Below are 25,851 nucleotides of genomic sequence, written 5' to 3'. Positions count from 1 at the left end.
AAAATGACATTCTTTTATTTCTTTTCTATCTGGGATGTTTCACTTTAGCTGCTTAGCGCACAGTCCAGCATCCCATTGAAGATATTGTGCCCTGCGGTTTCTTGATGTCAGTGCAGCTCTTCATGGATTTGTCAGCCCCATGTCTTTCTGTTCCTTCCTGAAAGGCATTGTGCATATCCATGCATTTTAAAATTTAGTCCCACTTTCTTTCCTTTAAATTTAGGTTCAATAGGCCTCATATCTGATATAATTTCTGTGCTGGCCTTACATTTCGGTGAGCATTCACAACTGACTCTGGCCTCTTTATTTCTAGCAATCAGCGGCTATATTTCACGCAACAAATTCACCCCTCCTGTCTCTTTGATTAATGAGACCGAGAGAAGAGCAAGGAGAGAGTGGGGTGTCTGTTTCCTTTTGTCCTGAGTTCGTTCAAGGGATCTTCTTGGGAGTACATTTGCTCTTTTCCTTGTCCTGAGGGAGTGGCACTCTGGTCTGCACTCCACTCTTTTCGGATTTTGTGTTTCGATCATGTATCCCTCCCTTTCCGGTAGCTCCACGATTGACCTGTAGAGGCAAGGAGTTATTTAATCTGCCGAGAACAAAAGAGGTTAAATGTTTCATACAGTACGAATTTCCCCTGTATGATTGGCATGCAAATTGACAACAAAAGCAACGAGTTATAAATTTACATTACATGGCATCACAGTTTTGGACATGACAATTATTCTTGGTAACTTCCTAATAAGTTCTACTCCCTGTAAATGTGTCATTTTCTCCATCCGGGTTCCCATTCTTTACCTTTACTCTTAAGATGATTCCTGGGCTTTACCCTCACTGGGTTGTATGACAGATTTTCAACTGATTGATATGAACCCATTTCTCTTCTGTTTGTTCTCCTTTAGGGATGCAGATCTTATAGGCGACAGGTGAGATTTTATCCACAATTTCAAAAGCACCATTCCAGGAGGGGAGGAACTTCCGCTCTTTGGTCTGGTTCCTTTGGAAATTGTACAGGTAGACCCTGTCTCCTACTTCGTACTCTTTCTTGGTGGTCTTTAAGTCATAGTGGGTTTTCATCCCCTCTGCTGACTTTTCTAAATTTCGCTGAGCGTAAGCAAAAGCGTGCTGAAGGGGTCTCAATGTACTCATGGATCTGTAGAGCGCAGCACCATTTTCCGTCCAGTCATGAGCTTGAATGGGGATATTTTTGTTGCAGAAGATGGTGTAGACCTGATGGCCATCAGGACAAGCATTAATCAGATGCCCCAACTAAGTCCAGAGTCTGCCACAAACATCTTCAAGATGCCCACAATCACTTTATTGTACCTCTCAACTCCCCCACTTGAGGCTGAGCAGTAAATGTGGAGTTTTCTCTTTACTCCTAGTATCTTCCACTTCTTTGTCATCACCTCACTAGTAAAATGACTTCCTCGGTCCTACTCAATCATTTGGGGAAGGCCAAATGCGAGCAGATGTGATTGATCATTAGGGCGGCAGCTGTCTCCACCTTGCAGATTGGGGCTGGAAGACATTCCACCCACTTGGTAAACAGGTGTCAACAGTGGGGCGGCTCACCTGGACGTCTTTGTCGCAGTCGCTGGAAGAGGCTTCTGAAATGGAGTTGTCGGCCGAGAGTTCTTCAGGGGCACCCTTCTTCTTGAAGAGGTAGGGTCTGTTCCGAAAGTTCCCCACCCTGGTAGGACCGAAGGAAAAGTACCAACCAGAATGGCATTCCTCCTGCACTGCCCAGGAAATGGGGAATAAGCCCACAGGCACAAAAAAAACGGTAGTTCTTCTGCTGAGACTAGTGATCCTTGAGCAGAGATGAAGTACAGATGCAGGTGATTCTGAAGTAAAGATAATGTTATGATGTGGCAGAATAGGGTCTGAGTCCAAAGTGCAGAGTGTCCATTCACAGTAAGAATGAAATCGGTAGCTCCAAGGCCTAGGAATAGTATACATGCAGATCTGGCTGAGCAGTTAAGTAAACAAAATGGATCCCAGCTGGACATCAATCAAAAAGGCTAGCATGTGGAAGGCACCTAACAGAAGAAAGTAGTTCAAGGCAGACAGAAAAGGGAGCAAGAGCGCAGCTGTAGGCAGTTGAGCGGACATAAAGCTGAAAGGGTAGACAGTGAGCCGTGAAGACAAACATAGTCCAAAAGAAATGGAATAGGAAGTAGGAAGCCGTAGAAGGCGGTAAGAAAAAAAAGGAAGCAGCAAAGAGCAAGAGCGAGCTGGAAGGAGAGAGAAAGAGAGGGAGAGATAGAGTTAGAGAAAGCTGCCTGTGCTGAGAGAAAGAAAGAGCATGGCAAACTAAAAACCACTTACCCAAACACCAAAAAGCAGTGCAGATACAACACGAAAGGCTGTCAGTGAGAAAAGGACTCGAGGCGAGACTCACTACTGGAAGGAATAAAGACCAAAGCTGATACGACCAAGAAGGTGTGGAGGTCAGAGGGGAAAACTGGACAGCAAGGGAGTAAATGAAAGGGCAATTTGAGCAAGGAATAAAACAACAGCGGTCAGGAAGGTAACCGGTGCGAAGAGGAGCGAGTGCACGAATAAAGTTGCAACGTGCCTGGGGGTGGGGCCACCAGGCATAAATGGAGATCCTGCAAGAAAGACTAGCACGCTGTTACACCAGCGTGATGGAATGTCAATGGCGGATCTTCCACCGGGACTACAACTTCCAGGAGCCTTTACCCATGACAACAAGCAAGTCACGTCAACATGTACTTATTTCCTCTATAGGAGCGAAGCACTGGCCCGATGAAATCGACTTACAGATCCGACCAAGCAGTGTCATTCCCCTTTTCTGTAGGGATGCTCCGTGTGTGAGGGAACTTGGCTGCAACTGAGCATACACAAGACATCGCTTCAAGTATAGGTTTAGTTCCTGACCCATGAGTGGCCAGTATGCAACCCTTCGCAAGATTTATAAAGTTGTATGAAAACCCCCTATGACCGGCAGTGGCCGCGTCATGGCGTGATTTAACATCAGGCTTCGGAATGAGGTAAGTACCATCCACTGGTCACATACCAGCACACCGTCTTGGATTCAAAACATTTTGGAAATCTTCATCAACACCTGGAGATCCTCTTTCCCAATGTAATCAGATTCTGTCAGAGGAAAATTCACAGGGTCTTCAATATGTTGATAACATTTCCCAATAATTGGGCCCCCTTTTTGTGCCATAATCAAATCAGCTTCTGTGGTTTCTTTACTCCACTGGGCAGTTGAGAGTTCATTTTGGGCATGTGTTTGGGACCTGGTGACAGCAGCAACCTGGATTTCCCCCAACAGGGATTTGGTTTCTATGAGATCCCTGTGGATGGCTCCGGTTTTGTCCAAATGGTCAGCCAAGTAATTTCCAGTACTGTCTGGTCCCTCGATTCTGGAGTGACCTTTGATCTTTTTCCAATAGATGGTCTTCTCATTAGAGGTGATCAGATCATCAAGTGTTTGCATTAATTTCCCATGCTTCAGAGGTTTGTTATTTGCACACAGCATGCCTCAATTTTTCCAATTAATCAGGTGCTCCACAAACCGATTCCTGACATAATCTGAATCAGTGATTATGACCAGTTTTTTGAGTTGGTGTTTCATGGCAGTGAGGATGGCTTGATGTACTGCCATCAACCCTTCCACCTGACTACTTTGGGGACCTATCTTGTACACAGCAGAGGGCACTGGGGCATCATTCACCCAGACATTCCCAATGCCAGCAACTAGTTATTTTTATCTGTGATTATCAACATGGTGGGAGCACCCATCCACATAAACTGTGGGTATTCCCTGGCACGTGCCTTCCTCATAGATTTTGTGTGTGGAAGTAAGGTACACCTCCATGTTGTCTTTGGTTTTTAGACTTTCGTCCTTGACACTGTTTTCTTGAGCACAGTCATGCAAGTCAGCCAAACCTTGCGTTAGGTGACTCTTCTTGTTTTGGCCATATCTGACCTCCACACGAGAGCCTTGCACGGACAGAATCCAGTAAGTAATTCTGGAATTACTCACATTCCCAATTCAGATTTGGTCACTTTGGAGATATTCGAAGGGCTGATGAGGAGTCTCAACAATGATGTGCTCCCCCTGGATGAACGGGTGGTAATTCTTCAATGCCCACACTGTTACCAGGAGTGCCTTTTCGCAATCGTTGAATTTTTCCTCCACAGAGGACAAAGTCTTGCTCATTTACAAGATTACTTTGTTGACCTTGTTGGGCTTTTGGTATAATACTGCTGTTAGACAAGTATTTGAGAACCCCATCTCAAAGAAGAATTCCGTGTTCTTTATGAGGTAAGCCAAACAAGGCGCTTGGGAAAGGCTTCTCTTTAGTTGTTTTACTGCCTTGGATTGCTCTGGACTCCACTCCCACTTGACCCCGGCCTTTCATAAATGGACCAAGGGTCGTGTGACATCTGCATAGCCTTCTATGAACTTTCTACTATAATTAGTGAGCCCAAGAAGGCTTTGTAGTTCACACACAGTAGTAGGGTCTTTCAGTATCAATAATGATTCTACCTTTTTCGCCTGGGGACTGAGACCCTCAGGGTTGATGTCATGCCCTAAGAAGTTCACGCGGGTCTTACACCACTGTGCCTTCTGGAAGGACAGTTTTGCCCCGGCTTTCTGCAACTGGGTCAGAACATAGCATAGTTCAGCTATATGTTCCTCCATTGTTGAGTTCTTGATTAAGACATCATCTACATAGGCTAGGTTTCCCCTTTCACCCAAGCCGGGCATGGCCTTAGGTAGGAAAATGTTAAATTTGTTGCCAGAGTTTATGTATCCAAAGGGGGTTCGGTCCATGTGTATTGTTGCGCCCCTTGCCCCCACCGAAAATAAAGGCAGGCTTGTACCGGTCTTCCCTACTCACTGGTACTGTCCAGTAACCGTTGGCCAGGTCAATGGCGGTATACACCTTTGACCCTTGGATCTGGCCAGTCCCTGATTGATGTAGGAAAGTGGCCATCTTGACATGTGGACCTGTATATTTAACTCCCTAAGGTTTGCACAAAGTCCCCATTGGCCATTGGTTTGAGTATGCCCAGTACCGGGTTATTAAAGGTACTGTGGACTGGATGAATGATCCCACAGGATTCTAAGTTTTAAATAATCTCTGTGAGTGACCCCATATATGCGAGAGGCAACCGTTACTGCTTCACAAACACTGGAGCCATCTCAGGGTACGTAGGTAAGGAGGTTTAATTTATCTCTGTGCAACCACAGTCATACGAATCCACGGCAAAGATATCCTGACATTCCAAAAACACCTGTTTCAGCTTCTGCTTTTGCTCTTTGGTCTCACAGGCATCAGTAAGATTGATTTGTTTTTCAACCATCCGCTTAAAGCCTGTAAATACCTCGGGTTTTGCAATGTTGGCGGTATCCTCCAGTTGGGTGGAGAGATCTCTTATTGTGGGTGCTGGCCTGGACATGAGTTTTTCCATGATGGGAGGTAGTCACTGTTGTCTTGAAATACCACCTCATCCTTCCTGATGTCACAGGTTACCTCCTCCCCATTATAACGGCAGGAGGAGAACACCAGGAAAAAGCCCACTTGCCGGGTGAAAATCTTTTCCGGAGGGATATCTTTATCACAATTGTAACAGTGATTTGAAATTGGTCCCATGATTTCATTAGATAAATCAATAGAATAATGTTGGGCATCAACACCATTCCAATAAAGGTGTCTGCGCCCAGAGTGATACGTCTAGGGTTGCTATTATCCACCAATATTTCAATGCTGTCATGTTCTAGGTCAACTAGGGGTGTCAGATGTAAATACAAACCTTGCTGTTGGAAGTGATAATTCAAATTTATAAAATCGTCCTTGTTTTTGAGATTCTGTTCTCGCTTAATTTTTAGGGGAATTTTGAATTGTGGCACCTGTCCTGAATGGTGACCTCTTCTCACATTTGAACTTCAACTGCATAGGGCAGCAATTGAGCTGACCGAAATGCTTTCTCAGTGTTGTTAAAGCCCGTGGAGCTACCCCCAAGTCAAGACCAGGTTTTGTAATTAATTAGGTCCAAATTAATTGTGAATCGATTGAGAATGTTGCTGCCTAGGTAAAAGGCATAGGGGACATCTCTCACAACCCAACAATTATGTTCTATGCTGTTGTCACAAATGGAAATGTTTAGCATGCACCTGCTAGGCAGGAGATGTTTGGAATTTGGAGTTTACAGGCCCATTTCCCATTCATCAATCAACTTAAATATGGGAATGGTCTGATCTTTTGGGAGTTTCCTGAATAATGCTTCGGTGATGAAGCTTCTTCTGTTATTCAGGCATACCCTGGCAAGAACAGGCCCCCCCCCCCTTCATTTACCTGAATGGGCAAAACCAGCTATTCACCATTTTTATGCATATCAGCCAAACGTTGAGCTGGTTTCTTATCATCTTTTATCATGGGATTTGGATTTTCTTCAGATTGTGGATTGGTATAACAGTTCAGAGTATTTCATTGCAGTGTGGAATGCCACTGAAAACTGGGAGGAAGGTTAATTTTCAAAAATGGAGAAGAGTTCCTATCACCAGTTTGTTCTCCTACAGAGATGGCAGTGATGTTTGGGACTTGATTGTTCCTAAAGTGAAATTCTATTTGGTTGGACCGTTGTTCAACCACATGGCATGTGTCATTTAAATTCACATACATTGTGCTTTGTTTCAATTTGATTAAAACAAATGGTGTCCTGAATGTTGTCTGTTTGTCTGAGTCCAGAGGACCTTGTTACACTGTGAATCAGGGATGATAACATCTGGAGGAGGTCATTTCCCAGTAGACAAGGTGTGCCCTCTGGGGTGGTGGGTATCACCAGGTGTTTCACCTTATGTCGCCCAATTTGATCTGCAGATCCGTAGTCCCTTCGACAGAAATATAATTTCCAACAAAGTTTTGGAGTTGTCCAGGAAGAGGTGTGAGGGGGATTTGGTGGCCCCCCGCACCCTTTCTGAATGTGTTTGGTCCAAGGCCTTGAGATCCAGTATCCACCAGCGCTGATAATGCACATTGACCCAGTACCTTGACAGAGGCATAAAATCTCCCATCTCTCTCTTCTGGGGGGGCAAAGAAAATGTGCATTTTGTGCCACCTTGGCAGTCAATTCTTATTAATTTTGAACTCCGACACTGTGTGATCTTGGATGTTTTCTGTGTCAGACTCCAGGAATATGTAAAGAAAATGTTGCACCCAGCAACAAATGGGCTGGGGAAGTCTCCCTTTTCCCCGGATTCTTTGATGTGCCCCTTTTCCTGGAGAAAGTTACTTGAACCTGTTTGGGAGGAGGATCCCTTATTTCTTTCAGAGTCATCTAGAAGACATTGTTGGGGTTTAAGAATGTGTTGCTCTGGGTCAGTCTTCATACTTACTGGTTCTAAATCAGGGTCTTTTGGGACAAATTGTTCCTTGGGAGGGATCCCTCCATCCTTAAAAGAGACAATGTTCTTCCCTGGATCCTCCAGGGATTCTTTCCCTTCAAATGGGATGATGCAAACTTCCTCGACAAAGTGGGTTTTCTTTTGCTCTTGATTTCTCCTACTTACCCTCTGTTCCCTAGGTTCCAGATTTTCATGGGTAGGAGATTTGTGTTCAGAGGTTTCCAGGGGTTTTTCTCTGGTGAGAAAGGAAGTTTCCTCTAGGGCTTTGCATCTCCCTTCCCGCCAGCCCACTACCTCCTCTGGAACCTGTTAGTTTTCTGTTTTTTTTTCCCCGTCCCCGTCACTGCTCAAGGGCACCAGACCCAGGTGTTGAGCTGTCCTGGGCAGCAATTTCCATTTGAGGGCTCCATTGAGCCCTCAACATGCGACCCAGGTCTTATGTCAAATTGTGGACCTAGCGCTCCAGTTGAGACATCCGTTCTGGTTGGTATGGCAGTCTGTAGTCATACCTTTGCTGCTCTCAGAAAGGGTAGCTGTTCCTTCTCCCAGAGTACCTTGGGTATTGTGATTTTCCCTGATAACCCTCCATCTTTGGTCTCCCTTCTCCCTGATTTGGGAGATCTAGGGGATTGGTTTTATCCACACTGCAGGTTGTAGGCCACCTTGCGGGCCTCCCGAGGGTTGCTGTGTGCAGAGAAATTCTTTAAGATAGCCGTCTTATAGGTGAGCCATCTTTGGTGATCTTGGTCCTCCAGCCCTGCAAAGAAGCTGGAGTATTCCAGTGAGAATGGCGATTTGACGAACTCCATGGAATTTTTATCATTTTTATGACAAATTACGTCATCATTTGGTCATATAGTTCTAAATGCTCCTATACCAAGTATTTCACATTTTTGTCAATGGGAGTTATAAAGCTCTTCATGGTGTTTATTTGCTGAATTTGGTCTTTTACAAGGCCCTCTTCTGTTTGGCAGCCTTTCTTTTCCGCTGCACCTGAGTCCACTCACCCTCTGACTCAGAGATGCTTCTATTGGTGGTCCACTCCCTGTCCTGTAGGCGCTTCCCACCTCTTTGAGACTGGGAATCCCTCCCAGAAGGACAGGGTCTGGTCTCTTCTCCCCTTTGGTACCGTGGGCTATCAGGGTCACTTCCCTTGGAATCCCCTTTTCGCAAGGGGGAGTACTCATCTTCCTCATCCCTTCTTCCAGGTATGTTTAAGAATCCCCCCCACCTCCCTGAATGTGTGAAGGTTTTTAAAATACTCTTTTGATGTCTGTACTCTGGTTCTTCTCTGTCTGCAAAGCGGAGTTGGTAGTCCCTTTGTAACTTTTGTTTCTGCCAGTTTAACTCACTGACCGTCTCATTTTGATATTTGATATTTGATATTTTATTTCTATCGCGCTCGTACACAAGTGTTTCAGAGCGCGACAAGGCAAGGGAGGGGAACAATGGAGAACAAAACAGCGTTCTTACTAGGCCCAGTGACATTAAGAACACGCAAGTGCATGAGAGAGGGGGAGGGAAAAAGTGCACGGGAGGGGGAGAAGTGGAAAGTGCGAAGCAGAGGAGAAACAGATGAATAACAATAAATAAATAATAAAGGCAACAAAAAGTTTTAGTGCAGCCAGCAATTTGCAAGTGCTAGGTTTAAGGCAGCAGACAGGGTAGGTCTGATAAGTGCAGGAAGAAGAAGGGGGGATCTGTATGGGTACAGATACAGACCCCAGTGCAAGGGGTGGCCTGGAGGCCGTGCGGGAGGGTGGCAGGGTGAGCAGGTACCAGGGCCCGGAGGACTGAGGGTGACCAGGTGCACGGTGCCAAGAGAGAACATATCAGCAGGGGAGAAGGGGAACGAAGGCAGAAGAAAAGAGGACGGTCTTGAGGTGCTTCCGGAACCGGAGATGGTTCTCCTCAAGTTTTAGAGTGGCAGGGAGGCTGTTCCAGAGGGAGTCCCCAGCCGAAGACAGAGATCTACCCCCAGCTCGTTTCTTTGAAAAACGACTGACCCTGAGGGAGTTGGAGGTAGAGGAGCGAAGAGCTCGAGAGGGGAGGTATTTGCGGAGGGACAGATGAAGGTATTTTGGACCCAGGCCACAGACAATGCAGAGGGTTTTGAATTGAATCCTTGCATCCACTGGGAGCCAATGAAGAGATTTCAGAGCTGGAGAGATACAATCCCAGGGCTTGAGGCCAAGGACAAGTCTCGCAGTCCTGTTCTGGATTAGTTGCAGAGGGCAGAGAGTAGAGGCAGGTAGATTTAGAAAGAGGCTGTTACAATAGTCCAAGCTAGAGAGAACCAGAGCTTGGGATACCATGAGCTTCTGGGGGAAGGAGAGGAAAGGCAAAGTACTTCAGAGGAGTTTCAGTCGGAACTTTGACTTTTTAGAGACCTCAGAGATGTGGGCAGAGAAGGAAAGGTTGAATTCAAAGATGACCCCAACGTTCTTAGCATCGCAGGTGGCGGTAGGAGGAGGGCAAAGGGAGGCCGGCCAGAGAGTGAGGGGAAAGGATGATGAAGGTGTGGCGATGAGGAGGATCTCCGTCTTGCTGGCATTCAGACAAAGATCATTGGCGGCACACCAATCTTGAATGGCAGTTAGGCAATCAGAGATGAGAGAGGGAGAGGAGGTGGCAGAGGGCAGCCTGAAAATGAGTTGAGTGTCATCAGCGTAGCACTGGAAATTTGAGCAGAAAGTGGCAATGCAGTGGGAGAGAGTTGCCAGGTATTGGTTGAAAAGCCAGGGCGAGAGGTTGGACCCCTGAGGAACACCACAGGTAGAGCGGAAGATAGATGAAAGGAAGGACCCAAGTTGGACCTGGGAGGGTCGATCTGAGAGGAAAGAGGACAGCCAGGCCAGAGCCTGATCAGTGCTACCCAGGTTTTCACGGAGACAGTTGAGCAGGATGGTATGGTTGACCGTGTCAAAGGCAGAAGAGAGATTGAGGAGGATGAGAACAGAGGGAATGTTAGAGTCAAAGTTGGAGAGCAGATCTTCACGTATGTTCAGGAGAGCAGTTTCTGTGCTTCTAGCAGCTCTGAAGCAAGACTAGTGGTCATGGAGACAGCCAACAGAATTACAATGAAGGTTAAGCTGAGAGATGGCCAACTTTTCCAGGGGTTTGCCAAGAAAGGGAGTAATGAAAATTGGGCGATAGTTAGCTGGACAAGAAGGATCAGCTGTGGGTTTCTTGAGAAGAGGGTGCACAAAGGAGTGCTTCGGAGGGGAGGGGAAGGATCCCAAGGCAAAGGAGTGGTTGCAAAAATCAGCAAGGGACGGAGCAAGGGTGTCAATGTGGTCCTTGATGGTTTTAAAGAAACAGGGATGAACCTGTTTTGATGAGGCTTTCATAGATCGGACTTGTCTAGCGACCTTGTCAGCGGAGAAAAGAGGAAAGGACGAGAAGGATGGTGGGGGGTGGCTAAAGGAGGGTCAGCAAGCACAGATGGGGAGGGGACAGGAGGGTTGTGGGTGAAGAGTGTGGACAGGATGTCCTGGGTTTTTTAAATGAAATGAGATGCAAGGGCACTGCAAAGAGCCTGGGAGGCAACAGGTGGGGTAGAGACTGCAGCAGGGTTGGCCAGGTCCTTGCAGATTTTAAAGAGTTCGGCTGAGTTGTGAGATGCCACAGAGGCAGGCACGAGCTTGAATGTGGACTCTCTTCTTGGTGAGGACAGAGAGTCAGTATTGCCTTTGTAGCAGGCGACAATTCAATTTGTCAGAGGATGAACAGGAAGTCCTCAATTTCCTCTCAGCCGCCCTACACTTACGTTTAAGTGTAGCTAGGTCAGAGTCATACCAGGAATTGCACTTGGCTTTGGACTTCAAACGGATCCTCATGACAGGGGCAAGAGCATGAAGTGTATCATAAATTGTAGAGTAGAGGAGAGACTGGGCTGTGTCAGGATGTGAGACAGCCAAAGGTGGAGGGGGGGAGAGAAAGTGGTGGCAAAAGTCTCAACTGACACACACTTCATGGGCCTGATGTCCGAGAAGATAGGTGGCAGTGTTGGGATAGGCTTGGTTTGGGGGGAAAGAGAGGGAGAGATGAGAGGAGAGGAGGGAGTGATCGCTCCAGGAGAGAGGAGTGGTCAGAGGGATGGAGAGGGGGAGGTTAGAGGAGATCAAGACATCGAGTGTGTGCCCTGCAGAGTGAGTCGGGCCAGATGGGAGGATGGACAGGGAGAGGGAGTCGCAGAGGTCACAGAAGAGTACAGAAGAGGAGCAAGGAGAGTCTAAATGTATATTGAGGTCACCGAGGAGGAGGAGTTGAGTGGTAGAGGCCAGGAGGGAGGAGGAGAGGTCTGCCCACTCAGAGAGAAATTAGGTAATTTGACCAGGAGACCGGTAGATGGTAACCATGGTAAGAGAATGGGTAGGTGAGAGAGAACGCCTACAGACAAGGCATTCAAAAGAGGAGTAGGTCGGAGTGGCAATGATAGAGGCAGGAATCCACTCAGGAAAGATCAGGGCTACCCCCCCACCAGACCGGGAGAATCTGGGTGCTGAGAGGATCTTGTAGCCATCAGGGAGGAGAGTGTCAAAGCTTGTGACAGAGCTGGCCGTGAACCATGTCTCAGTAAGACCAAGGACATCAAGGTCTAGTTCTTCAAGGAGGTGGAAGATGTCAGAGGAGTGTTTGACAGCATAGTGAGAGTTGAGAGTGGCAATATGAAGAAGGTTGCCAGCCTTAAAGCCCTTCCGGGGAGGGGTACAGATCAGAGGTATGCCCTGTGGAGGAGAATGAGCCCTAGGAGGGGCAGAGGAGGAGGAGGAGGAGGAGATAGAGGGCAAGGTAGCCAAGAGGGGAGAGAGGAGGGGACAGCAGGAGATGAGAGGTAATTGATGAGGCGGGGAAACGCCTATCAAAGAGGAGGAGATTGGCCTGAGGGCCTTGGACCATGACAGTGCCATTTAGGTAGACATTAATGATGACTTTAGAGGAGTCGAAGGAAGCCATGAGAACTTCCCAGCGAGTGCCACCATTAATGGGAGAGGAGGAGATAGGGCAGAGCACAGAGACCATATGCGGAGTCCATAGATCTGGCGAAGGAACGACAGAGAGGATGTCGGTAAGGGTCTGTCTGGCGGAAGCATTGGAGTAGGTGTCGGCGATAGGAAGACCAGAATTAGAGGCCAAGATATCCTTTTTGAACTTCTTCCTACCAGACTTAGTGAGAAGTGAAGGATAGTTAATGGAGAAGCAGTTGGAAAAGATAGGAGAAACACAAAGTGCCATTGGGGTGGACTCGAGGAGAGGATGGAGATACTGGGAGGGCTAAGGCAGGTAGGTGTGGGACAAAAGAGAGTGGTGAGGCCATTGGGCTGGCAAGTTACAGAGAAGAAACAGTATACAAGCAAAATAAAGAGAATTTTGCAATGGGCAGCAAGATTTGACTTTTTAGCACAAAGCAAAAACAGAAAGATTTGATTTTTTAGCACAAAGCAAAAACAGCAAGATTTGACTTTTTAGCACAAAGCAAAAACAGCAATATTTGACTTTTCAATCTTGGAATCGGATGTTAGCAAAGGGTTTTAGGAATCACTGCGCATCAGGATGACAACATGGGAGTAACAAGCAGAAAGAACAGGGATAGTCAAAGGCGGTAGGAGTGAGTCCATAAGGAGGGACCTAACCCATAGTTCTGGAGGAGGCAAAGTCAAGGCAGTCCGGATTTCTTAGAGGCATGAGGTGGCAGCATCATTGTCGTTAAGGTGCAGGGAGGACCCAATTAGCGTTCTGGAAGTGGACAGGGAGCAGACAGCGGCCTTAGAAGTAGGCCTTTGCTGAGCGGGCCGGCTGAAGCCTGACAATCCCTGATTGGATGGAAGAAAACACTCAACAAGCAATGGGGGTGCAGCACAGGGAGAGGTGATTCAGCACAGCCTGCCTACACAACAAAGAAAACCACGGCAGCCATCTTGGAAGGGCCAACAAAAACAGTCAAATAAGCAGGTAATAGTGGGAAAAAAACTTGTGCTTTCAAGATAGCAAGGCAGCTCCAGGTTTTAAAAAGCTCAAAAAATGGCAGCACGATGAAAATGCCAAATAAAACAGTCCTTTCCAACAATTGTATGCAAATTTCGGGGTTTTTTCTTTTTTTTCCAATTTCAATTTTTCAGGATCAATAATTACCCTGGAGGTGCAGTAATGCACAGAAAGTGCACCTACCCAATGAAATGGTCAGCAGCCAGGCACAAAGTCCACATGTGCAGGAGAACAACAGATGGCCAGGAGGGTGGAAACAGGACCTCACTCTCAGTGAGAAGCAGATGAAAGTCTCATCAGAGGAGCCCTCCTGGTCAGAAGTATCTGCTAGGGTATTTTTAAACCTGGATAAAGATGAATGCCCATCAATATCTGATAGGGGCTGGCCTTGCATCTCAGTTATTATATTTTTTGTATATGATTTTATTAATTAACACTATGATTTGAACAGCAGGATAAATACAATTACATATGTTCCAAATGAAGATTATGTATAAAACTAGACAGGGCCAAGCCCTCTCGCGAAGTTCCAATACACAGACAACGTTGCCACACCAGTCCAATTGGTAGACCCAGGAATAAAACTTTAAGAGTATTCAAGCAGGAGTCTCTCAGTTTTTCGAGTTGTGTGCAGAACGAAATTAAATGTTTAGCCATTTCAGGAAACTATATGACAGAATCGGCACATACCATCCGCCACTGAAATCTGTTTCCACCTCAGTTTAGTGTCCAGAGTTGGTAAGATATTCCACCTCAGTCTAAGTAGAGTTTGTTGATGATCACGGTTAGGAAAAATCCTAAGGATTGGAGATAGAGTACCTCTTATCTTGTGTTCATGAGCCAGATGAGACATAGAGCTATAAGAATGGAAAGTGTCCGTAGTCTGGCCCCAATCATAGTCCCACAACTTCTTTTTAGTTTTTTTAGGATTAGTGATTAGCTGCTCTAAATCTGAACTGATGTTACACAGAATATCTTTGCACCGCTTAGCAAATTTAGTTAAGAAACCAGATTGATTAATGTTATTCCCAACACATTCATACAGGGTATTGGGTACAGGTCCCTTAAGTTTAGCGGAGAGTATGAGCTTTCTCCAATCAACTCGGGATTTTAGGGAGATGTAGCCTAAATCAAATCGAATTGCGGCCAGGGTGACAGCATTAGGTAAAAGTAAGACCCGTCTCCAGATATCTCCTTCAATCCCATCCAGTTTTTAAGTAGTTAACCCCATACAGAACTCTAGACCCTAAATCAATTTTGGGGCTATTTTACCCTCAAAGAATAGAAGGGCAGATCTAATAGAGAATCGGCCATATTTGCAGTTGAATTTAAGGACCTGCCTGGCCACTATCTTAGCTTTGTTTAAGAGAAGATGAATCTGCCTTTTCGAGCCTCTACTGGCCCCGACATAGTAGCCCAGGTAAGTAAGACAAGTAGAGCAAGGTATTCTTACGCCCCTCAAGTTCCAGAGGTTAGTTTTCTTCTTCACCTGCCCTTTAGAAAATGGCAGGATTTTGGTTTTTGCAGGGTTTATGTTCAACCCATTTAGCTTCGCATAGTTGGCGAATACATCTAGCAGGCGCTGTAGCCCCACCTTGGTTAGGTCAAATAATAAGAAGACGTCTGGATAGGCCAACCAAATAAGCTTCACAGAGCCAATTCTTGGTGATAAGAGACCCTCCTTCAACAAATACTCCGCTGCGTCAGAGACATACTGATTAATTACCCATGGGCTAGGACACAGCCCTGTCTAACCCCACGATATGTGCAAACCTTAGCTGACATATCCCCCTTTTTATTTAGCCGAATTCGTACACTTGAATTGTTGTAAACCCCCTCTAGGAGGGAAATTAAGCCCCTAGGTAGTCCCCAAGCAGAGAGTTTGTGCCATAACCGGTTTCGGTCAACACAATCAAAGCCTGCCGAGAGATCCACTGAGGCCATGTAAGTAGGGCCCATAGTTGAGCTCCAGGCAGCCTCCTGAATACACTTAACCACATGCCTATTAATATTGGTAGAGTGGAATTTACGGAAGCCCGTTTGGAAGGGACTTAGGGGATGGATGTTGTTTTCCCAGTCCTTCAGATGCGATAAGAGAAAGGCAGAGAAGATTGTGCAATCCGCATCGATCAAAGCAATAGGCCGTGATTTTTAGGCTCAGACCTACTGCCGCATTTGACGATTGGGATCACGTGTGCAGTTGACCAAGAGGTTGGGCATACCCCAGATTTGAGGATGTCCCGGAACTCAATGCATAGAAGATGGGCCCAAAGATTGGGGTCGGCTTTGAAAGTGTTGTTAGCAAACCCTTTCGGGCCAGGGGCTCTAGATCTTTTGCACTTACGAATTAGATCTAGCACTATATCAATCTCAATTGAAGGAGCCCATTTGGGCGAAGGGACGGATATGTCACAATTTGTAGGGAAATTAATTCCCTCTGAGATGCTAGGGGCAAATCTGTTGGAGTAGAAGTCTAACCAGACTTGTTCAGCAATTGAATTCAATAAAGCAATGCCCATGTTACTATCTTGTCGATTGCCAATATGCCAGAAGGCACCTACATTCGCCTTCACAATAACCTGGAGCAATGTTTCAGAGTCCTGTTGTAATAACTGATGTTTGATTGTTTTGCAATAGTTTTTATAGGCTTGTTTAACCTTCTTAATAAGACCTAAACGGATGGACAGATCAAAGTTTGCTAGTTGAAGTTTTCTAATCTGCTTATTCTTGTTAGTTTTTGCTACTGCCAAATCAGAATTGTAAAGGTGCGTATGCCTACTAGCTGATATTTGGCCCGCAATCATCGGCCAAATCATTTGGCCAAATCATCTACTGCTACTTGTACCAATGCTTTAACTGATGCAGTGTTAAAGGTAGACATTTTCCAAACAAGAGTAGTCTGATTCAGCATAGCCATCAAATTGAGGTTCAAAGTGTTAATATTCTTAGGGGACCATCGAACTGCAGTACCTGATGAGTTTGGGGTAACCATAGGTTGGGGGCGATACTGAGCCCTTGGTTGGCGGATTTTAAATATTGCAGTTAATATGCCATGGTCACTCCAGGTGTTCATGAGAATTTCCAACTTTGAACATCTTAAACTCAAGTATTCATCCGCAGAGATGTAATCAAGCATAGAGGTGGAAAGGCTGTGGCGCCAGGTAAATTCAATGGGATTTTTGGGGGATTGTGAGTGTCCGAGCAAGGGTTGTAGACCCAAGTTGCACAACTCCGTATACCAAATATAGCCATCTTGTTTCTTCTTTGAATAATAGGGGTTAAATGTATTCATTTCACAAATTTCCCATGATGAATAATTAAATGTACAGTCACAATTTAAAGCTCCGGCTAATAATACATGTCCTGCGTCGTTAGCGAGCACCCAGTCTAGGATAATCTGCGAAATAGTGGACACAAACAATTTGACTTCACCAACGCCTCTATGCCAATAGATGTTAATGATTAACATTTTTAATTGCCCATAGCTAGAAGTAAGATCTACACCCAGAGCCCTATACGGGAGACCCGTCAGGGCCTTACCAAATAAATCAAAGCAGTTATCAACTGCAACAATTAAACCACCCGAGGGTCTACCACTCAGATTTTGTTGAGCAGGCTGATCGAAAATATGAAAACCATCCAAACATGGGGTCAAAGTCATCCAAGTCTCCTGTATACAGATGGCATCAGCATCTCTCAACAGCAGTAAGCACTCCAAGTTTGTAAATAGATGTTGCTTGCCTCTAGAATTCCAAGACTTAGGCAAAGGTCCGTAGAAGAGACTAAGTTTGAACTTGGAGAAATTGGCCTAGGGCACAAGTTTTTGCCACAAGGTGGAGATAATGGAGGCCCAATCAACATCCTCGTTCTGCTGTTTAGGAGGATTTCTTGGGTTCGGCAAGATTTCAGGGCCACCTCGATTGGCCGCCAATGGTGTAGCTGAGGAGTGTGCCAAAGAAGGCCCCTGCAACAGCATTTCCCACGATTCAGCAGCCTCAACTTTAAATCCCAATTCCTGCAAAGAATCTGTTTGCGTGAGGATCAATTCCTTAACCAAAGGGGAGGCAAGGCAGATCATACTCATGTCAAGCACATTACGATCCGGGAAGGCCACTCTAGTAATGTCCTTGGAAGAAATTAGGGAAAGTGCTGGAATTTCAGCAAAGATAGATAGAACATTGCATCTGTTCAAACAGATTGGGGCCTCCAGATCCAATAGGCTCTGAATTTTTACCAAGAACAACGATTTCGATTTAGGAGCGTAGGTACCTTCTTGGCGTTTTAGGGAGGCCATTGAAAGGTTTTGAGTTCCCTTTAAGTTGGTGTCTTCCCTTTTAGTAGCAACAGAGAACTGAAGCCTTGAAGTTGGTTTGGCAGGCGATCCACCAGGTTTCAGATACCAGCTGAGATTGTTGGATGTGTAGAAGCTGGCGGAATGTCGCTGTCCTGTAACTGCTCCCACTCTGCTCCTAAGTCCACTGGTGGGACAGGAAACAGAGACTGGTTGGGAAATTTATTGATGGATGGTTGGATTTGGATAGGCCCCCATATGGATGAAAGTTGATCGGTCCTTGTGACCGAGGGTCCCTGTAGCTTGATTGGATTTGCAGCCTGAGACACAACAGGTATCTTAGGAGCTTCTTCATAAGTCCTACATTTCCCAATGCCACATCCCTGATGTAGGACCGATGTGGTGCACAGCTTCACAATTGGTGTGGCAGTTGTTGTTTCTTGTGCATTCAATTTCAGGGGGGCCAAGGGGCGCAGTGAAGAGTTTTCCTCCAACTTAGTGGGAGCCTGAGTAATTGGTAGAATACAACTGTCAGTTTGTACTGTAGAATCAACCAATGTGGCCTTAAGAAGACTAGGAACACATTGGCGCTTCCCCTCCGAGGTAATCCCTAGGTGCAGATTTAATGGAGCTGGAGACGGAATTTTGGAAAATAGTAGGTTGGTTTGTTTAGTGGGCAATTTCCGCTTGATAAGGCGCGACTTGCGTGGAGCAGTCTTTTTTTTCTGACACAGGTTCTTAGAAACATTTTCCTGTGTATCTGAGGTCACAGCAGCTGGAGGCGGAAATATATTAGAAGCGAGGTTGGGAGTAATCTGTGTTAAGTTATTTGTTCCAGTTAAGGCAACAGCAGTGTACAGATGACCCACTGGCAGTACTAACTTAGCCTGTTCATAAACGATGTCGTTACCAGAAGCACTTTCCTGTATAACTGAGGTCAGAATAGATGCAGAGTGGCTTGACTTGGAAATCAGATTAGGTGGGCTCTGTATCAGATTAGTTATACAAGCTGCAGGAGCAGCACAAAGACAGGGACCAGCCAGTGGTACATATGTAGCATGGTCTTGGGTAGTGAGATTATTGATCGGTTCCAATGTAGAGATACGGTCAGATATCTCTATAATGTGTGAAGTGGTCGTAGGTGTTTGGATAGGTGCGGAGGCAGAGCTTTCCCCCTGTGGAGCAAACAAGGGTAGTTGCACAGCCAACTTCTTAGATAGTTCGGTACCGATCCAATCCACTTTGTTATTTAGGTCTACCAGGATATCTATTCCTATGCAGTCGATTTTCAGATTGAGTTCCATCATTGATCTTTGAACCGTTTTAAGCTCAGACCAAACATTATCATATAGCTCAACAAAAGAGCTGAGGACTACGTTGAGGGCTGAGACTGTTGGATGGGTCAATCTGATCCGTTCATCCAGATCTTTCACTGTATGTAAATGTGGTGAATTAGCATCATTTGGATTGGATATCCCAGAACTAGCTTCAGCTGCAAGTTCACCATTGTTAGGATCAATGTCTTCTATAGTGTTGGTTAGGGCGGTGGGTGTATTATCTGCCAAATCCACTTGAGACAAAGGGATAGGATTTTCCGGTGTTCCAACAATAGATGGTAGGTTCATTGCTTTATCCGCACATTCAATTATGCTAATGTCCGTGATATTGTTGTTTCCACCAAAGAAAGCCTGTGTAGTCATTGCTGAGTGGTCTAGCATAACATTGCCTCTAAAAGCTTTGGGTAATTTAATTTCAGTGCTAGTAGAGGTTGCTTTTAAGATGTATCTATCCATAAATGTCTGACCTGGGACTTTTTGATTTATTTTCAATTTTCTAGGGATTTCATGGTGTGATTAGTCATGGACAGTAGGGAGGTTGATAGTAACGCCAGCAGATTCACAATTGTGTATTAAAGCTTTATGAGTAGCTGCTGCCATGGTGGGATCCGTATAGTTGGAAATTGTAGGCTTCACTGATAAGAGGCTACAGGACATCTCGCTTTTTAGTGGGGGGGCAGGTTAAAATGAAACTGGAGCAGCAGAAAATGTCTTAGAGGTAGTTGGTTATATATTTGAAAGTGGACAGCACTTTGAGAATGTGCAGAGAGGTTCAGTGTAGTGAGCATGGTCCACTAAAATAGCATCTGGTAACGTCGAGGAGCCCTTTTGGCTACGGAGACCAGATCTCATGCTTGACCTTAGAATGGAGAAAGATATATAGAACCAGTAAAGTAGCTAGGAACTGTTGAGTAAATAGGAACCCTCAGCCAAATTAGAGAGCTGGCTGCTTAATCAGTCACAAATCAATGGTCACAATAAGATAAGAGTGCTTACTAGCATCCGGCAGCCGCACACCCAGAACAGCCAAACAGCACCAGCCATTCTGCCACCAGGGCTTACACCGCTAGGGTGGCAATGCAGCGCTGTTCAAGGAGCCTGCGTAGTCACGTCACATGATCACGTGCTCCTCCTTAGCTTCGCCTCCCTCACTGCAGCAAGAGCAACCCGCTTGCAATGCTGCTAGAGGGGGGATCAGGGCAACTGTTAAAAGTCTTCAGGCAAAGTAAAAAGTCTCCTGCAACTCTGTTAGGATTACCAATCAGTTCAGTTCAATATGCCTCAATGCATCTCAGTTATACTAGGCCTGAATGAGTCCAGCTGCCTCATGTTTCCCTGTTCTTGCAAACTGGCAGGCATGACGTTAGCAGCACCCTGTGCATACAGTGTGGTGAGTTGGCTTGAGGTCCCTGGTAAGGAGGTCATCACTCTGTGATTGGAGGGTGCCTTTTCATACTCTAACTGGTTGGGGTGCCTCAAATCATGCTTGTATTTGGCCATCTCTTTTTCCAATCTCTCAGATTTTTTTCTCAGCCCCTACCTCATGTTGATATACAGAGGCCTGAGTTTTCAGCTCAGATATCAGTGTTGAGTAGCTTCTTTTGCATTGTTTTGTGCCACTACTTGGTCACTGAGTCCCTTGTTCTCCTCACAAAGGGACTAATTGTCCTTCTGTGAGGCTTGTATTGTCTGGGCATATTCAGACCCCTTCTATTGCAGGAGAATAATCTCCTCCCTTTGTTCCCTTTTGGCCTGTGTGGCCTGCTCTACGTCCAATTCTGCATGCCTTACATGTCCCCTTAATTTTTCGTTTCCTATCCTCATGTTAGTCAGTTCCTGAGAACATTACTCACTTTTTTCCATGTCGGCCCTTAACTGACACACTTCTTGACACAGCACACTTTTCTCCGGACACAATTTGCTATTTTCTTCCCTGAGGTGTTCTCTCTTCCATTTTAGAGCGTTCAGATTTTGGCTCTCCTGATTGAATTCTGCCTGGGAATTGACATCCATAATGATCAACTAGCGATTCTCATCTTTCAGTTGTTCAATCTGTGTTTGAAATGCATAAATGTCTTCCTCTAAACAGGCTCTATTGTGCACAACTTGCTCACTTAATTTTTGTTGACTCTCTCTCAGATTTTCATCATCTTCTTGATACACCTATCTCGGTGCAGAAAATTGGGACTCTCACTCAAAATTCGCTCAGTGCTGTGTCACTTACTCCTCTTTTAGCTGCTGAATAACGTTTTCTAATTTTAACTCAGAATTTTGGCTCGTTGCACCTTTTCCTCTAATTGTTTCAATTCTCGCTGTGCTTGATCCAAAAGCTCAGATTGGTTTTGCACAGAGGCTACACTAACCTGGTATCTTTCTTCCATGATCATCATATGAAAGTACAAATATGCTGTGCTTAGAGCCATTTTAATTTGCTCATCTCTGATGGTTAGTGTCATGTAAAAGTGTGTCAAGGCCTGATGCAACAGCCCATTATCCTGCCGCATAACATAATTTACAGATGTATCCTCCTGCATCATTCTAGATTGCCACATTTCAAGCTCCTCTTCTACCCATTCAGCGTTAAAAAAAACTATTTGGATAGAAGGTGGTCCCTGGCTATATTGATTTCCACTGTGCTCGTTATGAAATGTGTTTTGCACCTAATATGCTCTCTATGCAAGAGAGAAATCTCAACCCAGTTCCTGTTTTATTTTGTACTTACAATGACACTCAAAAAACACTTACGTACACTCCACCCTGAAACCCAGGGAACAGGTCTGTATGGTGACTTCACAATGCAAGACAACTTCCCATCCACTAAAATGCATTTACACCTAAATGAATAGTCTGCTGCTACTGCACTGTCACAAGTGGAAATGCTATATCAATCCCGGACGAGTCCCCAGTTTTGAAGCAATTTATTACGCGGTCACACCCAGCTCAGGGAGTTACTTTCCCCACCATGAATGTGCCGCACAATAAATAACTTTTAGTTTTAGTTTAGTTCATTTGGTAAGGCCTCCAACCCATCTCGCACACAACATACCCAGTGCCACAATGGACTAGGAATCAGGCCGGTGTGTATTAAGAAAATATTAATTAATTAATTAATTTAAACCAAATTTCACAAATAGATTGACATCAGCCACCAATACTGTGGCAACACAAAAACAATTGACTTGCATATAGGCACTAACACAGAGATGACACTCAGGTAAGCAGTAACAATTATAATAAACTAATATTACAATTAAAAAAATATTTCTTTTTAAATCACCCACCAATAAAAGAACAATTCATGACACAGTGATTGCAGATGGGGTTATACATTTTCTGAGCCACACTCACCCTCCAAACATCAATTTGACTTGACTCCTCTGAATGGAAGGCAGTGCTAGAGAGTGGGAACACAATGGGAAAATTGGATTTGAGGTTTTAGAATCACAGATGCAATATGAGAGAGAGGAAAGCAAAAAGAATTTCATTTTTGTTACACCTAAAAAGAACAGGCAGGGCTTTGGGTTTTTGGTCAGAGCACAGGGGGGAAATTGGTTTTAGGAGTGTAAGCACAGCTTCAATTTAAAAGAAAGAAATGCAATGGGAAATTCGTTTTTCCGTACCTAAAAAGAACAGGCAGGGCTTTGGGGTTTTGGGCATAGCACCAGGGGAACATCGGTTTTGTGGGGTTTTGATCACAGAACAATATCGGTACTTCTAACCAGGAGGGCTCCTATAATAAAAAGAGCAGGAAGTTAGAATGGCAGAAACAAACGTTACAGAGGGACCACCTGGTCCACTTTGCAGACAGAGAAGGACCAGAGTTTAGGCCTCAAAACAGTATTTTAAAAACCTTCACACATTCAGGGAGGTGGGTGGAATTCTCCACCATACCCAGAAGAAGGGATGAGGAAGGTGAGTACTCCCCTGTGTGAAAAGGGGAGCCAAGTGAAGTGACCCAGAGAGCCCTCAGCACCACAGGGGAGAAGATACCAGACACTGTCATTCTGGGAGGGCTTCCCAGTCTCATAGAGGTAGGTAGCACCCAGAGGACAGGGAGTGGACCACCAATAGTAGCAGCTCTGAGTCAGACGGTGATTGGACTCAGGTGCAGTGGAAAAGGAAGGCTGCCGAACAGAAGAAAGGTCTTGTAAAAGTCCCAATTCGGCAAATAAAGGCCATCAAGAGCTTATTAACACCATATAACAAGACTGTCAAATAATCAGTATGGGAGTATCTAGAACTGTATGACCAAATGATGATGTCATTTGGCATCAAAAATGATCAAAATGTCATGGAGTTTGTCAAATGGACATTCCCCCCGGAATACTCAAGCTTCTTTGCTAGGCTGGAGAATCAAGATCACCAAAGGTGTTCCATCTTTAAGGCGTATATCTTAAAGCATTTCTCTGTGCACAGGAGCTCTCAGGAAGGCCGTATGGTGGCCTACAACCTGCAGTGTGGAGAAGACCAAGCCCCTAGAGAGTTTGTGCAAGAGCTGAAGAGGTCATTTGCCCAGACCTCTAGGCGGGTGAACATAAATAATTGTGAGTTCATTAATACTTATTTTCATGCCCTCCCAAAATACATAATGACCCAACTAGTAACGGACCTCCATGAGCGTAGGACCCTGGATTGTGTGCTGGAACAGGCCACCCAGATTTATGAAGTACAAACGCCATCTAAGAACAAAAATACCCCCAAAAACCCTAAACCATCGAAAACACCCACTTCTGCAAAGGTGGCAGAGGTGAGAAATACCCCCATTTTGGGCAGGGGGTGGTGCTGCTTCCCAGATCTTTGGCCAATGGCATTAAAAGAGTATTTCATACCTAATACAGGTAAAACACAAACCCCATAGGTTGACCTCTCTACAAGACCAATCTATCTCTTCGCTCTGCGGTAGACCTAAGTCTATATATAAGAAGAGAGATAGATAACCCTGATTGAAGACAACTCTCTCATAATTAGTGATAGGTCCGTTCTGTCTTTCACTGTCTGTCCTGAAAAAAGTGACACAGTAACCCTATAATATTATATAGAAAATAATTTGATTTATTGTATCAATATCAATTTATTAAAACCTGAATTACACACCCGTTAACACACAAAGCATCACATATTTCAATACAGATTCACAAAAACATTGAAAAGTATGCATAACCAGTTAACAGTACAACAGACACAATTTAACAAAAATGAAGAGTGTCTTTATATCAAAGTCTCAACATGTTTCCATTCATCGCACCACACTGGTAGAACATTCATCAGGGGATGTCTTTTTGTGTAATATTTTAGCTTTTTCCAACACTTTATGCTGAGGGCGACTCTCAAGAACCAACTATACAATTTAAAAACTCTAAAAAGAAAGGATAAAAGGGGAATACTAAATCAACAATTTGAATATGCTAATACTAACAATGCATTAAAAAAAAACTACAACTGTATCTATACAGTATCAAGGTGTAGTTGTATGTGTACATACAGCACATCCAATTACAATCTAAAAAGAAGTATCTTATGTTATACTTCTTCCACCATGTGGACAATGTTTCCACAAACTCCAAATGAATAGGAATTTCTTCACTTATGCTTGATCCTAGGTAGCACTTAAGCTCATCTGCCACTAAAAAGACATCAGAATGGAGGACTAATCAAACTCATCTTAGGTCCCAAATAGTCCGCCACACACACATCTCCTAAAGATGACATTACACCTGTATCAGCACCACCTTCCTACCTTTTGATTAGCAGCAGGTCAAATGCACCTAATTCAATTCACAAATAGTATTCCTTCCAATGAAAGACCTGTGTCCTATTTGCAAGTTAGATGTTGTATATTTAACAAGCACGTCTATGTTGGTCAATGTACATTACTCAAACACGTTACTATGCCACCACCTAGACCACACATCTTACCTGGGGTCAGCTGATAGACAAATATACTTTAAGCCCACTGTGGATACATAGAATGTTCATGCACCAAACGTCTTCGAATGAATCTACAGGTTACATAAGCACATCTGTACTTTGGAAAGGAACCATTCAATAATGACAAACAATGCACACTCCCTCAGTGTACATACTGGTCAACACATGCCTGCTTATGGAATTCTACATAACACTCATAACAGCGCTGAAACTTAGTGTTGGCGTGCAGCCTCGAACAACTACAGGGTTGCAATTCTAAACAACCAATCACACAGCCATACTCAAAATGCAAACAAATAACCTGGCTCTATCAATAGCCTGCCCTATATATTCTCTTAACAAGCTCCCATAGCATGACCCAAACACAACTCTTACCTGGTTCACAATGCTACGCCGTGCACTGGCAATACATTTAGCACTAGAACTCAGATGGCTCACAATGCGGCTCTATATGCCATCTCGATAGACACTGAAAAGGGACTACAGATGGACGCTGCAACTACTCCACGGGGACGCCATATTGTAATTCTCTGCGTCTTATTAAAAGAGTATGACCATTGTTAGAGTTTAGTTTTACCGAGGGGGGCCTGGGTCCCAGAGCACCCGGCTGCCCGACTCATAAATTGCCACAGACATCACAAAGGGTAGACTGGGCATGGAAACATATGTTTCACCGGCTCATATCCTAATCAGAGAGGGTAGAACACAGGCTGGAAGAAATAGGAATCTAAACCACAGTCTAGCTATTATAATGATCTGATCAAAAGATTACATCCAGCAAAGATTTTAAGAAATCTTATTATAAAAATGATAAGTCCTCCTAGAGCATTTGGAAACATATGAATGGGTGATAACGTCATGTGCAATGAAAGGAAAGGAAAACAAGAGGTATCCCATAACATGGACATTTACCCAAT

General features: G+C 44.8%; 1 long non-coding RNA gene across 1 annotated transcript; it reads right to left on the bottom strand.

Annotated features, from left to right (window-relative positions):
- On the bottom strand, positions 1-25,389 carry LOC138473828 (uncharacterized). Its single transcript, XR_011268941.1, has 3 exons — positions 25,310-25,389; positions 22,355-22,400; positions 1-564 (listed from the first exon to the last, which is right to left on the bottom strand). It is a non-coding gene; the product is annotated as an uncharacterized lncRNA (long non-coding RNA).
- Between the last annotated feature and the right edge of the window lie 462 nt (positions 25,390-25,851).

This window comes from Ambystoma mexicanum, chromosome 8 (assembly GCF_040938575.1).
Source record: "Ambystoma mexicanum isolate Mex_15411 chromosome 8, UKY_AmexF1_1, whole genome shotgun sequence".
In the NCBI taxonomy this organism is placed as follows: domain Eukaryota; kingdom Metazoa; phylum Chordata; class Amphibia; order Caudata; family Ambystomatidae; genus Ambystoma; species Ambystoma mexicanum.
Note: the sequence above shows the minus strand (reverse complement) of the source record. Positions and strands in the feature narration are given on the sequence as shown.